The sequence below is a fragment of the Herpailurus yagouaroundi genome, unplaced genomic scaffold, assembly GCF_014898765.1.
Source record: "Herpailurus yagouaroundi ecotype Mexico unplaced genomic scaffold, PumYag 185, whole genome shotgun sequence".
NCBI lineage: Eukaryota > Metazoa > Chordata > Mammalia > Carnivora > Felidae > Herpailurus > Herpailurus yagouaroundi.
Window position 1 is genome coordinate 11,914,016 of NW_024412416.1, and position 3,178 is coordinate 11,917,193.

The window sequence follows — 3,178 nt, forward strand, 5'->3', positions numbered from 1 at the left end:
CACCCCACGGTTGAGCTGTGTGGGTCCACGCTCAAAGATAAAACAAAACAAGACCTAGATGTTTCCCACATGGCGTGCAAGGAGTTTGACAGTAACAGGGTGGGGCCTGCATCTGGGAATTCACCTAGGATGGACCAGATATTTCCCAACTGGAGGGAGGCCCAATTCTGAAGGTGGAACATTTCAATGAAGTCGATGATGGGGCAGCTGGCAAATTAGACAGACCCACATGACAGGGATCCAACTGAACTTCTCTGGCAAGGTGCAGTCTTCAAAAAGAAACTGGGAGAGGCTGAAGGGAATGGGTCCAGGGCCAGACCACCTGGGCTCGATCCTGGTTCTGGTAAGTCTTGTTGGTGTGAGCCTAGGCAAACTAAACTCCTTGCACCTCAGTTTCCTAATAAAGATAATACAGAGGGATAATAATAGTCTCTCATAGGGGTGCTCAATTAATCTACAATGAGGGGTGAGAACAATGCCTGGCACATAGCTAACTCAAGGCTTTTCAGCTATTACTATTTTTCCCCCTAATGTTTATTTATTTTTGAGAGAGAGAGAGAGAGCAGGGGAGGGGCAGACAGGGAGGGAGACACAGAATCTGAAGCAGGCTCCAAGGCTCTGAGCTTTCAGCCCAGAGCCTGATGTGGGGCTCAAACTCATGGATGGTGATATCATGATCTGAGCTGAAGTCGGACACTTAACCATCTGAGCCACCCAAGGCGCCCCCAGACATTACTATTTTTAATAAAGGCCTGTTCAGGTCTGTTTTGCTGGCACAGAATACTTGGTGAAGCATATGGAAAAGTAGAATCACAGATGGATTTAAGGTAGTGGTAGGAAGGGAAAAGGAGTGAACAATAGCATAGCAAGAACACACAGGGAAGAATGAAGAAAAAGGGTTCAGGGTGGCGCTAATTCAGAGAAAGAAGTCTTGTTGCAGGTCTACGGTGTTCAAAGCTAGACTGTATATGGGGACGTCTGTTGGAAATTAAATGGAGAAAATTTAATTAAAGAAGCACTTAAAACTAAACTTATATTGCTAGGGTGAATGGCCAGGTTGCATAGAAGGAATCCACAATCTATGAGTCAGGAGACTTAGGTTCTAGTCTTAGCTCTGCCCTAAGTAATTGATGCCAATTTGAGCCAAGGCAATTAACAACTGTGGTATTTTTTTTTATTAAAAAATTGTTTTTAAATGTTTATTTTTGAGAGAGAGAGAGAGAGAGAGAGAGAGAGAGTGAGGGAGGGACAGAAAGAGAGAGGGAGACATAGAATCAGAAGCAGGGGGCTGTCGGACATGGGGCTCAAACCCATAAAGTGTGAGATCATGACCTGAACCGAAGTCAGGCACTCAACTGACTGAGCCACCCAGGTACCCTTCAACTGTGCTCTTTTTATTCAACGTTTATTTATTTTTGGGACAGAGAGAGACAGAGCATGAGCGGGGGAGGGGCAGAGAGAGAGGGAGACACAGAATCGGAAACAGGCTCCAGGCTCCGAGCCATCAGCCCAGAGCCTGACGCGGGGCTCGAACTCACGGACCACGAGATCGTGACCTGGCTGAAGTCGGACGCTTATCCGACTGCGCCACCCAGGCGCCCCCTGTGCTCTTTTTAAAAGAAGGACCAGAGCTAGTTCCTGGGCCTGATGAGTATTTAACATTCTAACCCAGGGGCAGGGTCTCTAGAGAATTTATAGTTGCCCCAAGAATCAGCCTTGCAAATAAATCTGTTAAAACTAAGAGCCTCTGGTGTTCTCTTCCATTTCCCTAGATTCCCTGCCAAAAGAAGCAAGATTTCTATAGTGGTGGCAGTGGGAGAGAGCCACTTTTTCCTTTCTCATCCATTTCTGGGAAGTTTAGATTTTCAGTTATTCCTGTTGAATGCCTAGAATAGCTTCCAGATCAAAGTAGGAAGACATAGTGAAAAATAGTGAGATTTTCTTAAAGTAAATTAAGTTTATTTTGCCTGGTTTCTCAGGGAGAAGGTTGGACAGGTAGACTGTGACTGTTCAAGTTAAAATTACCCCTTTAAACAAATACTGCCCTAAAGGGTGGAATCAAGTCCAACCAAGATTATGAAATACTGATTCAGTAAGTTCTAAGGACACTGTACATTATGAATAGGCTGCCTCGCATAAATGGGCAACCGGAAGCTTACCAACCCTTAAGTAGATGGCAACTCAATTTGGTTATTGGGCTTGGGGATATGTGCTTGGTTGTAAAAACCACTGGTCCTGACTTTGTGACCCTTAGGGAAAGACTGGTTGGTTAGATCTTGAGTTCTACAGCTGAGGAGACATGGCTGCTTGCCCAAGGGCTATGAACCTGCATCTTGTTTGCTTATCAGCCTGTCAGTCATTTTCCTTTTTCTAAAAAAAGAAGACAAAAATCTGAGCTCAGAAGCACTGCATTCCGAGCTTTTTCCAGAAGTGAAGCTATTAACCAGAAGTGAAGGTCTCTGTACTAAATTCTACCTGGCCTAGCATGCGCCAGGAACCACCACCCGCACCCCTCCCCTCCCCAGCCAGCCTGGAGGGGTCCGCACTGCGGGGCGAAAAGCAACAGCTCAGCTCCAAACCCAAAGGTTCCATCACCAGCCAATCGCGGGCTGGTGCCCCTCAAGAAAACCAGAAACACCTAAGGGAGGTGAATGGCACTAAGGTCAGCCTATCCGCGCGGAGGCAGCCGAAGGGGTGGGATCAAAATTAGCCAATAGCGCCGAAGTAGTTGTTGTTAGGAGGGAGGAAGACGCCTGCGAGCGTGCGTGAGGCCGCTCCCGGGAAGGGGTGGCAGGAAGCTCGCGGAGCCAATGGGCGAGGCGGGCGGGCGGCAGCGCGCGTGCGCGCTGGGACCAGGGGCTGCGGGCGGGAGGCGGGGAGAGTGGGGGAGGGGAGCGGGCAGGAGCGCGGTGGAGCTGCTGCTGCCGCCGCAGCCGCCGCCGCAGCGAAGAGGCCATGTTGTGTGGTGTGTGGGGCGGGGGGAGGAGGAGGAGGGAGTAAAGCCGAGAGAGGAGACGGGAGAGAGACACCACACACACACGGCACAAGATGGCCGGAGAGGCAGCAGCACCCCGAGCTGTCAGGCGCTCCGCCGCGGCCGCGGGGCCCGCCGGCCGGCGGGAAGCTGCGCCTGGGCGACCCTCAGGCCCGCGGGAGCGAAGCGGCCGCGGCTGAGGCG

The 3,178-nt window shown here is 50.5% G+C and overlaps 1 long non-coding RNA gene across 1 annotated transcript in view; it reads left to right on the forward strand.

The window, feature by feature from the left end:
* Positions 1-323: 323 nt before the first annotated feature.
* LOC121042445 (uncharacterized) overlaps positions 324-3,178 on the forward strand; it is a 16,382-nt gene continuing 13,527 nt past the window's right edge. Inside the window, exon 1 of the long non-coding RNA XR_005796202.1 lies at positions 324-343. This is a non-coding gene — a long non-coding RNA (uncharacterized LOC121042445). The remainder of the gene's footprint in view (positions 344-3,178) is intronic.